The following is a 13,074-nucleotide window of genomic DNA, read 5'->3' as shown; positions in this document are numbered from 1 at the left end:
CCTGGGACCTCTTTGTGGCAGTCCGGTATGGTAACCGTTCGGCCACAGAGGCAGTTCAAATGTTGATTATAATTTTTTTATAATCACAATAGCTCATTGTGATTTGACAACAGGTCATAGTGGATTGACGGTAGTCCGTCGGCCACATCTCTATTTTTAAGTAAATATAGGTTTTTTTAAAAATACTAAGGTCGGGACGAACAAGTCATGTGCCTGGTAGTAACAAGTCATGTGGCCTGTCCTTAACAAGTCATGTGGCCTGTCCTTAACAGTTGCAGTGCCAATCAGAGCTTTAAATCACAAAGATCTGAGGGGGCACTGCTTCTGCGCCCGACACCCTGAGACATAAGTTGACAAGTTCCATGTTACTATGGTTGTAATTTCACCAGCACCCTTACCCTTCGAAACTGGAACGCGGTAAAGTTCACATGACTGCTTAGCGGCAGAAATAGGTAAGGTGGCAGTACTTCTCTGGACGAACTCTTTCACAAGAAGCTTTACTATTAATAGGTTATAACAAAGACAACTCAAGCGTCAAAATTAGAGGAGCAGAGTCTGTCAGACCTGGACTCAAAACGTGATGCTTTCAAGGCCAAGACACCTGCAGCCATCTTTTATTACTATGTTGATGGTGTCCTTACGTGTGGCCACTGTTTGCGAACATTTATCAATAAGATTGGCTACTGTAGCCATCTAAAGGCACATGAAAGAGCAAACAACCGTAGCTCTAACTCTGCACACATAACAAAGACCTTGCACTTAATTAAATTGCTTTCGCGGAGAACCACGCGCATCAGAAAATCGAAAGTTTTTAGAATGTCGTTCTATCTCAAAAACACTCGCCTAACACATTAGGCCCAAAAAAAAAAAAGAAAACAATCAGGCAGATGGTTAAAAAAAATATGGCGTATCTGGTGCGCAAAACCGACGACCGTGTACCAAACCTTTATAATTAAATAAGTTGTTAATTTAATAATCGAAAATTCAGTGTCATATTTACAGTAAAATTCAGCACGTTCTGAATCCACCTATATATTAAGCCAAAAATGACTCCTTTTAATATGATTCCAATTCTTGAAAAGCAGCAAAATTGTCATAATTAAATCAATCAGACCTTCATATAAAAGCATACACAAAGTAGGCATGTTAAGATGATATCAAATTAAAATTTCTGATGGAAACACAAAAAAAATTTTAATAAAAGGAATGACTGTGATCGATTTCGCTTGCCATCACCAACATCGTACTTGCTATCAACATTCGCAATAGGAACCATTATCGGGCCCCGGAGGAAGCTTGCTCAAGTCAGTTACATACAAATGCCTCTCATTAACTTGTCGATGTTTCGGCCGAAATGCACAGCTATTGTGTTTTTAGTCATCGTGCCTGCCCGGAGTTAAGTGTACACTTGATTAACAGGAATACAAGCTGTAGAGATATGTAGTTGTTGTTTTTAATCAAAATACCTTGAGTATCTGCTTTTGAGAGCAGCGCTTTTAAGGACTGGTACTATATAAATTATCCCTACATATGTCGAAGCGCTTGTACTAACGTAACGGGATCTTTACTTATATTCAAAACAATTTATCGAATTCTAATAGAAATATAATTTGTGACTTATAGTTTTACAGACTAAATCTTTAGTTCTGTTGCTATTTAATTCTCCAAAATTAAGTAGGTATCATTTTTGTTCTCATAAAATACCTTTCTTAGGTATTTAATTATTTCCTTGAAGGTGAAAACAAAAGAACACAAAAGATCAATGTTACGTAACTCATTTCCAATATTGCTATCATCGTCAAACAAATTTCCTTGTCTAGGGCAATGAGTTTTGATTAAATTAATAAATGGATAAGTCAGTTAATGAGGTCTATATAAACTGACTTCCACTCATTTTTCTCATAGATGTAAAAGGTTAACTCTTTTATATAGAATGCCTTCTTGTGAAACAAACTGTTAAATGAACTCAGCTTTAATGTGTTATTCAGTAATTGGTTTCAGAAAAATAATTCCATTTTTATTAGAGCTGCAGCTATTTGTTACAAAATTTATCATGTATGTTTTGTGTTTAATATTTTTTCCCCTTGTGTAATGGTTACATTTGTAGGTATACTTTTTTTACACGAGATCGTTCTGTCGAAAGTGGACAAAGAAGCATAATTTTGTAAAACAATACATCAATGGTAACTGTAGTATTGAGAAGCGAATTCCCTTTTCTATAGATATAAGTTTCGGATCTTGTCTCGGAGATGGGCAGGAATAACAATAGGTAAATTTATGTAAATGAACATACGATGACTCGAAAGGAAATGATACCATTTCCATTGTTCTCTAGGTTTGTTAAATAAAAGCTACATGGAAACTAAATATAATTGTTGGATTGTTTTTCTAACGTACGCATTGTTTTACACATTTTATGACTTTAAATTCCCGGTCTTCAATTTAGAATTGTAACCTCATAATACGAGTAGCTCACCTCTTTTGTAGTGCTTCTTTTTCTGCGTTTATTCACCTGTAAACAGATCTACAATCTTTTTTTAACCTTAAGGTTGGCGAATATCTCCGTAACACAACACAGACAAGCACGCCCATATTCTACTATATTTCTCAAGCAATTCGTCGAAAATACTAACATTGTTGTTACAAAATTTATGCTGAGATGGAGACATACAGGTTCTCTTGTGAAATGAAGCGACAGTCTCGTCATTTGAGAAAATTGTTCTATTATCTTAAACCCTCAGCGCTTACTGGAGTATCTAATCTTGTCTACGCTTTTAGTCAACTTTAGTTATAGACTAGAAGGGTTTGTTCACCTTATAAGTCCAACTGAAGTGGTATTAGAATTGAGCGAGACTTTCTTCGTGGTTTCAATATTGGCGTGTTTTTTTTTTCGACTTCGTTTCAATTGGAAACTTTTGACATAAATACGATAGTAAAATTGAATATTCTTCAATATACTCGTATTCAGTCGTATCTTCTCGAATTTGAAACACAAATTCCTTTAAATATATTATGTAGGAGTCAAGGAAAATATAGAGGTAATAAGGCTGCTATCACGCGGTATATCGCCAAAATAACCCGAGTGTGCTATCCGAATGATCCAAACTTTGCCTGCTATCTTCGCAGATACGTTCCAATTCCTTTTTATTTTCCCAGGACCGTGGGAGAACCTCACAAAACTTTCATTGCACAGCAAGCTTACCTACACGTGTGACACATCACCGAAATATCTGCCAATTTCATTTCTCCGCTCACCTCCCTAGAGCGTAGTAAACACCACCTCCCCCCTCACTTTCATCCCCTCCCGTGTGTTTGTCCAACTGATATTCTTGAAGAAACACAACTAACATTATCAGACCTTCTTTTGCGTGGACAGCGAAAGCGACTCTATTCGTTTTTGGGGGTCTTTCTCGAATGGCTGAGAATTTTAAGTTGCTAGAGCACTCTTTGAGCAAACATGTCGTCTAGATAGTTCTAAAGAAAGGACATATCTTGGCATATTTACTTTCAAATGTAGTGTTTATTCGGTGCGAGAGCCGAGTGCGATGCTCAGATTATTATACAGGATTGCTTGATACATAATGTTTTATTGCGTTTCTTTGAATGCTGAGTTATTGCTATCGGGATTAACGATTTGTAGTCCCGTCTGGATTAGATTTTGTCTTGTAGTTTTAGTGTATTAAACCATCCTTAGGTTGCCTAATTTGTGTTCTTGATCAGGAGTCAGTGTCCACTTCCATTCACTTCAACAGAATCCTATTTCAATTTATTCAAACAGTAGAAGTTTAAGCAGTTTTGACGACCTCGGTGGCCTAACGGTTTTAAATTTTTATGAATATATTCTTAGTATAGTTGCCGTTTCCTTTTTCCTGTGTCTCTATTTTTCATTGTCTTCATTATTTCCTCATCAAAATGATCAAAGTCTTTTTAGTGTCATATTTTGTGAGGCATCATGAAAATACTTGCAAAAGTAATCATTACACATGATATGTGTGGAAAGACATAACTATGCCAATGTTGTAATTGTACGATAGGAAAGAGACAGTGACGCAGAGTGGAACACTTAACAAGCCGAACCTTTTGCATAGGGTTGCCAAACAAACTTAATAAAAGACTTGAAATGCTATGATTATGTTTAACAAAGCTTTTTTTATAATTAAAAGTAACTTAACGTTGGTCTTAACGTTGGTGGTGTCTGATTTAATTGGGTTTTTATTTACAATTTTTGTATGTTATTTCTAATTAACAATATGTATTTATTTCAATGTTCTTGGTTAATGAAAATATATTTTTATATTTTCAATATTGATAGTTTATTTTCCGTCTAATTGGAAACCCTACGTTATCCCAAACAGGGTAAATACACCAAACAACGGCCATATCCAAACAATCGTGTACAAGCGTTGAATCACAGTCCTTATTGGTTACAAGGCTCAAGGGCTTTTCACGTGTTTGCCCTATCTCATTAGATCGGCCATGTTTGTCTAATCCTAATTTACGACGTGTTTGTATTAAGTCCCACTAATTGACCGCTGACAGATCTTGTCGAGCAATTCTAGGTTATTTTGAAAACGGTATAAATATCTGTAGGTATAAATAGACCGCGTTACTATTTCGTGTTAAGTTTTTTTTAGAGCTTTTGTACGTAATAAAAGATACATAAAAAATATTAAAAAACATTGTAATTGATACTTTTTTGTTCCTTTTTTCATGTACCAATGGGTAAGCCTTTTGCATAGCATTCATAATCAATTCAAAGAGACGTAAATATACATATCACCTATATTTTAATAAATAACGCTTGGTTTCTAACAGTTGATTAAATACATATAATATGTATATGTAATACGTTATATGCCTACACACTACATACATTACATTTGTGTATTCAGTAGAATAAATAAGGATGTGTATTTCGGTGGTAATATAAATGCCATTCATCGAAGTGATATTGCGAAATAACGTGATATCAAAGAATATATCGAGTTTGTGCGGAATAGAGATGCCTGCTATAAATTTGTTACGTGCCTTTTGAAATACGAGTGAGTTTTGAGCTCACATGGATTTATCAAGAAGCAAGAATCATGGATTTATTTTATTTGTCATGTTTTATATTTTTATCCTTTTGACACTCTAGATCTTTCTATCTCTATCGTAAAGTATGAATATACCTACTTTTCATACAATTCAATACATAAAATACTATTAAGATGGTGTTCTCAAATGTGCGTCGTCTCTCTCTTCACCTTGCCCGACATTTTCGCTGAAACGGAATAAGTTGCATCTTGCTCATATTTGCGATCAGTGTCCACTAATCGTGGTACGTATATGTTTTTAAATATAAGTGTAACTCATATAGAACGCATTTTTGTAATAACGCCAAAAATTTACAATGATTTACCGAAAGTACTAAAGTCTGAGAAAAACCTTATGCTATTTAAAAAGCAATAAATCCACTTATTGACTAGGAAATGAAACATTTTTTCGAATGCAAATAGTGTTATTTGTTTTTACGAACAAACCAACGTTTCGGGCCCTTTACAGGTCTCATTGATACAGATGACTGTCAGTTGAAAACGATGGTTTTTTGAAAAAACAAATACAAGCAATTTAGATTTTGCACATTAACCTTTGAAATTATAAACATGAAACGGTTATTGAAGAAAATCTTTTTAATAGAAATATATACGTATATTTTTTTATGACATGCCCGTAACAGCTGCGGGAATTGAATTTTATAGATATTATTTAGCCATACAAATATAGTATGGTTCAATTTCCCAAATATCTGATGTCTCACACTAGTTTTCAATCCGCAATACAGTTGTATCGCTTTGCGGTAAAATAGGTAGAACGCTATCCAAGTTTTGCACAGTAATCTTTGAACTTGTAAACATGTGAAGGTTATCAAAGAAAATTTTCATAATCGTAGAATTTGTGGAAAATTCTCTGACAGTTATAAATCATTGGCTGTAACTCAATCAAGTTTTTATTTATATGGTGTTATTTTTACAAGGTATATTAAATGTTTTTGGCACAAACACCACAGTGGATCTGATGTTTGCATAAACCACTCGGTTTATTTGACGCACCGCTGAATTTACTTGGCGCACGTACAACGAGACCGCTTTCTGCAGTTTAATATATCTCTGAATTCCATGTAACTTGCGCTCTAAAATCCTGTTACGGAAATACCACGACCTACAAAAGCAGTAATGAATAATAAAGAAACTCAATTTATTGCTTCACAATGAATATTATAATGCTATTTGGTATTGCATACATTAATTCAGTGAAACATTTGACACATTAACTTTCATTACAAGTATTGAGGTAAGTTTATTTTCGACTTCAGAAGGTTTCAGTATCATAATTTTGTTATTTAATCTTCTGAAACTAAATGATCTTATTGTTAGTACGTTCTCAAATAATTTTAATTTCATTAAAATACCTACTGTCAATGCGAATTACGGGATGCGTACGCAACTCTGTCAGTAGAATTTTTGACGAACTTCTTTCAAAAAAGATTTCAGTGACCTTTTTGACAAATTCTTGTGTTTCTGACGTTTTGCAAATATTTATAGCTAGGTTCTTTGTTACCTCATGTTTATATTATTATATTTAAACATTATATTTCTATTGATATTATAATATAGAGCAAATAAAGAGACTCTGACAGTGTAGAGTGTAGCTTCATATGCTTTCAACACACGTTTTGTTATCCATTTTATTTTCTACCGGTATCGAACAATTTCGCCTCCACCTTCCACCTTAGTCGATTTACACTTACTTCTATAGAAATAAGAAACGTTTTGTTACTTTTACTCAACAGTACAAAACGGTATGCTATATAGGTATTCACACAACAATTTCTTACTACCTTCTCTATCCTTCAAATGCTTAGAGGATTTTTTTATGAAATACCGCCTTTTGTAATGCTGAGATAAAGGTTTGAGAAAATAATTTAAAGCCATTAAAATTTGTATTATTGCCAAATAAAAATAAAGCAGCGGATTTGGCACTACTCGTAACAAATTCACAACACAAAAAGATTTTATCATTTGCAATATTGAATAAGTTGCTCGATTCTGAAGCGGGTCGAGGAAGAGCTGTACTTTATCAACACACTGTATTAAATTATTATAATGTCATACTACCACTTTGTCAAAATAACGAAATACAATTGGTTTATATGAAATATAGCTCTCCGCCTTTGGTAGCTACTAGGCCTTAATGACGAAAGCAGACCTACCACGTCGAAAGTGATTTTTAAGATAGACAAGACATTTTAATCTTGAAGACGCAATGACCTCGCATCCGTGTATATGGCATAAAGCGCCGTATTCCAGTCGGGTTAATGAGAATTCTCACAAAATTCGTAGAACGTCATTAGGTGTTCTCGACTATAGTTAAATATTAACAGATTGTTAACTAAGCACAAAGTGTAGCTCTTTTTGCCCTTAAATAGGAAGATGCGTGATAAAATATGTAAATATTCTTTGGGCAATTTTAAAACGTAAAAAAATGTTATAACTTCCTATGCCTTTAATCCGAAGAGAAACAAATGAACGAGCCATTTGCTTTACTTCGGATTTTGTTACTAAATTTCTATAAGGCTCAACTCACACTGGCGCAGAATCGAAGCGTCGCGTCGCGTCGTTTTCAACTACACAAAGCCGAAGGCAAAGGCGGCGAAGGCGCGGGTCGTCGCGCGATGACACACATCGACGTGCGATTCCGTATTTGCATAACACATATTTGTACCTTAATAATGGGAAAATGGAGATGAAAAACATATAGACGAAAAACATGACGCGTCGCGACGCTTCGACTTTGCGCCGGTGTGAGTTGAGCCTAAGTATTAATACAAAATTCGAATACAAAGAAAAGAAATCGATCTGACAGGACTCGAATCTGCGTCTGTATAATAAACTAGGGCAACCGCTCTACCAACTGAGCTACAAAACCGACTCAGCAGACCTTAAGAATTTTTTGTGTTTGTTTACCGATCTTTAGTATTTTATTTTGTCGGCAATTATATCGCTGTAAAGGTATTTTTGACAATCGATATTATCACTTATCAGCGATTGATAAATATCATGGTTGAACTGAAAGAAATTAGTAGGCTCTTACACCTAATATATCTTCCATAGTGTCGTTCAGTGACAAAAAATATGTTTTTTAAATTTTTATTGAATTAATATTCAATTATTTTTTGTGAAATTACTCCACTAGTTTGTTGTAATCATTAATTGTTCGATCTTTGTATTAATGATTACAAAAAACATGTTGTCAATCGTCTGTTGCTTAAACGTTTACTTGATTTTGTCTGATCCCACGCGTCGATAGTCAAAAAAATGGAGTAAATTTGTAGGCATCTTAAGCGTGTAAGCGACTTATGAATCAAAATTAAAGTAATTTCACGAATATAATTGAATAAATATCAGGGTACTAAAATATTTCTCAGGTTGATATGCGCAGATCTTTGCGATTTAAAGCTCCGAGTGGCACTACGCCTGTTATGGATAGGCGTGTACCTCATCATCAGGTGCACGACTTGCTTGTCACGTCACTTTGTAGTATAAAAAAAATCATTATCATAAATCATATTATAAAATTCCTAAATATTATTTTTTCTATATACCCGTTGTGTCTCTGCCTCATACAGGTCTATATTTGTAAGATTAATAAAATCATCATTTGTTATCAGAATATGTATTATTATGAATGAAGATGAATAATACACACCATTTAACTGGCCCGTTTCTAATACAATCAATTAGAGTCACAAAGTTGATAAACTGTTCATTTGTTTGTGTTTCGTGCAGTGAACTAGTATCCATCCTATATCCGAGTAATGGTTGGGATACGACATAATGGCCGACCGGTCCGGCCAATATGTGAGGCCATCTGTCTATGGCGTACACTGCAACTCACAAGTGACATTTTTGAGTGTCGTAATGCAACGTACGTGAAGTGTTATTTTAATGAGGAGATTAACATTTTTAGTGATGAAGTTAATAGAGGTAGTAGTTATGGGTGTAAATTAAATTACATATACGATGACGAATCTGTTAATAATGAGTTCTTCAGTTTTATCAAAACATTTTCTTATACAAAAAGGTAGTAGGAAGTAAGGTACGTTTCCACCTGTTTCTTCAAGCTATTGAGTTTGTAATCCTAATATGGGATTTTCTAATATCTTCATAACGATCTTTCCAAAAACACTACGCCAACTTTTTTTTGGTCATTTTCTGTTATTTTTGTAACCAGCAATATTTATTTACTAATATTATGCTCGAAAAACAAAAAAATATAAAAAAATTCGCAAACTAAACAAAAAGCCTGTGATAAAAAGAGACATAAAAAAACTATAAACAGAACAGTCCAAAAATTAAGTTGGCGTAGTGCTCATTAGAGGTATCGATAATATCTCAAATTCATTGTAATATTGAAATTAAGTTATTAATTAAGTTATTTCGTTTTTATACGATTTTTATAGTACAATACGTTGGAAGCAGTGCACACGCCAGTGACAAGTATACGATGCCAATATTCCGACACTTTGCCTACATGCCGCTAGGCGTATATCTCGCGCTACACCTCGCACGGCCAAATAACCCCATTATCCCACCCTTAACCCTCGCCTTCCAACGCAAAAACCAACCTTATACGTACAAATATATATCTCATATTTGAATGTCTTATCAAGCTAATGTACAGACGCAAGCGAGTTCACCCAAACTGGAATCAGATAGTAGCTTATGTATTTTGTATGAAGTTGATTTTGCCCAAATTGCGGCAGATTATCCAGTGCCGTTGATGTTTGGGTAAAATGTGGCTCTAAGCAAAATTTTTATGAAATCTTATTCCGAAATTTTCTCATGCCCGTCCCATCAGAACTGATTGGATGTTGCGAAGCTATTCCTAATTATATGATTGGGTATATCGACTTTTTGCCGCTGTGATTATAAACATACGCATATAAATGATGCTGTCGCCGTATACTGTATATTACGTTTAGAAATGAATACCATTTTACATCGAATTTATAGTTCGTTTACCTTTATTCCAATTTCAATAAATAAATAAATAATATTTTTCCTGAAAATAAAACTAATAACTAAATGTGTCTTAATGTTACCAAACAATGATTTGTATGATTCATCTTATAGAATCACTCAATAAGCACATATAAATACAAATATACAAAATCTAGATTGAATCGGTGACGTTTATCAAAATATCTGATAGACTAAAATTTACGGCATTTCTTTTATCCTTCTGACTTTGAAGTCGAGGATCGACTCGAAGGTGCTTCAAAAGGTTGAATGTCTACAATATGTTCAATAATCCGCTCGAATAAACCGTCGTTACTTCAGTCTGTATGCTTTAGATAGACTTAGAATATTTACAATTCCTGTAATGTCTGAGATATGTATGTTAGGTGATTTATTAAACATTTCAATAAGTTTAATAATAAATAGCTAGTTAACTGGCAGGGGTACCTAGTGGATTGCATCCGATTAGTATTCGTTCCAAATTCGAAACACAAATCTAAAGGAACTACTTCGGATGTCGCTTGTGCGCTAAGTCCCATTCGAATCTGAGAAAATACGAATATCTTTTGTACACCTAAAGATAAAATGATCAATGTGACATTTCGGACCGTCATTTCTCGAACTAGGAACTGGGGGGCTACTCTCGATCTCCGTCCGACATCCGTCCGAAACAATTACTGTCAAATAAGTAATATTCGACAAAAGTAAAAGACAAGTATCCAGTATGAAGCTTCATTCGCATCACGCGTCTTTTCACTTGGTCAAATATTGCTTATTTGGCAGTAATTGTTTCAGATGGATGTCGGACGGATCTCGAGAGTAGACCCCCTGATATGAATCGAACGTAGTGCGCATATATTTGAATAGTAGAAGGTATAATCGATCTAGGCTAAAAAGTAATTATTGATATCATGGTCGCTTCTCGCCATCTTTATTAGGTAATAATATATAACAATAACAATAATAATAATTAGGTATCTGTAGTATTTATTGAAACTAGTCACGTCTATCAGCAACTAATTTAGAATGGATTGCTTAAAACTACTTAGTATTTGAACATTTGCCAGGCAATATGAGCATTGCCCATTCTTCAACTCTAATGGTAACGTATGCAGTGCTATCCTCCAACCGACACTCGGCGGGTCATGGCCGCCTAAAGCCCTTGAAAGCGGTTAGGTTGAGGTCATATTATGTAAGAGTAGCGGAAATCAGGTATCGAATTTCGCTGAACATAGGATATGTTAATTTTATTACGTAGCGATTGAATGATTTTGGGTAAAAACGATTAGATAACAGCAATGAACCGTTTTAGAACTGTATTTTATAAGTCAGTTTAAATGTTTTAAGTGCTTCGATATCAGTAAATAGGAAATATTACTTAGGTACGTGTTAGCAATGGCTCCTATCTGTACAAAAATCGAGTAACAACTGGTCGCCAATTGAAACTACACCACAAAATTTTAAAGTTTAGGTTGTAAATGTATAAAAATATAAAATAAATATAATATAAATGTATAAAAAAATATAACTACACGGACAGCCATCGAATTTTAACTTATTACTAGTTAAGGAAGGTTATTACTTGGCGTACATTCAGCATATTAGCTTGGTGCAGCAAGCGAACAGCTAGCTGCAGGTGAAGACTGAAAATAGCAATGCTGATTCTTTAACCATTTTGTCCATATCATCCAATTGTTTTTTCTATTCGTTTTTTAAGTATTGTTTTTCTTATGTTTTGTGGAGAAATAAATGTATTTTTATATTTTATTTAAATTAGCGTAAAATGGACATTACACTTAATTCTTGTCAATTATATTTATTTCATTGTTGTGGTTACTAATATTAGATTTTGACGTAATGAAATAACATTCTTAAACGGAAATATGAATTACTAATTTAAACTACTACAACAATACCTACATAGTATTCCACTACAAGTAGTGCAAAGAGGGGAAAAAATTAACAAAATATTAAAATATGTCTAAAGAAATTCGTGGTGTTTGTGATTGCTACATATAGAAAATGAAACTATTTCTACTTCAAAATCGGAACGCAATAACGCTCACATTACTGCTTGGCGGCAGAAATATTTAAAGTGGCAGTACTTCTCTGGACAAACTCTTTCACAAGGAGCTCTACTGCTACGAAATAACTTGAAAATTGAAATAATATGCAAGAAAGACAATCGAGAATATTTCTTTTTTGAAACAAACCTACGTTTCGGGCCCTTTACACGTAGTCACGGCTGACTGATGTAAAACGTTGGTTTGTTTGTAAAAACAAATAAACGCGATTTATTTCCTGTGTCTAAAGAGATTTTAATGTTACAACAGTAAAGTTATATTAATAAAAAAGAAGAATTAACAAGAAATTGTAGTTATAACGCCAAATTAAATATTATAAAACATAACTACAACTACTTGTTGTATTCCTCTTACGAACACAGTACTGACAAGAATCTTCAAAATATAAAGCGTATTTTAGACATGATGCATCAGAAAACTAACAAAATATCGGTTTAATGTAATAATATATAGAATAGATCTTAATCTAGGGAATTAACATACAAAAACCGCTCGTCGCTCAATCCATCACGAAATTTTTACCTAAAATTAAAGCTCCAATCGCTGCGCCGGGGCAAACTCATAAATCGTAACGAGTTCATGATTTATACCCTGACTACTCTACGCATATATTTAGAGTGTTACAAAAACCATGGTTTGTTGGCCCACAGTAATGGAAAACAATGGCTCTCATGGATGATTAAAAGAATCGTCTATAGGTATAAATCTGTAAGTACCTGTAGGTATGATAGTTCTTTATGTGTGAAATTTAGAAAATAGGCGTAAGCGAATACAAATGAGCCGTAAATGTCTCATGTAGTTTCTGCTAGATTCTAGTAGAACCAATTGCATATTACTCGTGTATTTCAAAACGTATAATGGATTTTTTTATGATACTAACTGATGAGACGAATAAGTTGTGCAACTGGCCGTAACAGTTTCAATGCCAC

The sequence above is a fragment of the Hyposmocoma kahamanoa genome, unplaced genomic scaffold (assembly GCF_003589595.1).
Source record: "Hyposmocoma kahamanoa isolate Upper Pololo Valley unplaced genomic scaffold, ASM358959v1 94, whole genome shotgun sequence".
Classification (NCBI taxonomy): Eukaryota; Metazoa; Arthropoda; class Insecta; order Lepidoptera; family Cosmopterigidae; genus Hyposmocoma; species Hyposmocoma kahamanoa.
The sequence above is the reverse complement of the archived record's forward strand: the minus strand, read 5'-3'. Positions refer to the sequence as shown.